This window comes from Rhagoletis pomonella, unplaced genomic scaffold (genome assembly GCF_013731165.1).
Source record: "Rhagoletis pomonella isolate Grant_MI unplaced genomic scaffold, Rhpom_1.0 Rhpom_scaffold_00001, whole genome shotgun sequence".
In the NCBI taxonomy this organism is placed as follows: domain Eukaryota; kingdom Metazoa; phylum Arthropoda; class Insecta; order Diptera; family Tephritidae; genus Rhagoletis; species Rhagoletis pomonella.
In genome coordinates, this window is record NW_023458555.1 from 77,309,670 (window position 1) to 77,310,043 (window position 374).

Here is a 374-nt window from a genome sequence, read left to right on the forward strand (position 1 = left end):
AACTGGTACGTAACGACCCGGTGATATGCCCATAAAACGATTGATATTTTTTTATATTAATTTCTTGGGCATATCAAACATTATCTGAAACATGTCAACTATAATTAAATTATCTTCTTACTTTTTACAGTACAGTTTAAGGAAGTTACGTTATATGAAAACCTTAAAAAAATCCTAAAGTTTTTTGTTTGAATTGAAAATTCAGTACAAATCAGTACAAATTTTGAAAAATCAGGACATTAGCGAACTGATTGAATATATGAATAAAATCAGTACAAGAGTTGAAATCAGTACTGTACTGATAAAATCAGTACGTCTGGCAACCGCAGAGCGCGAGAACACTCCAAGCACTCCAAGACATTTTTTTTCAACTC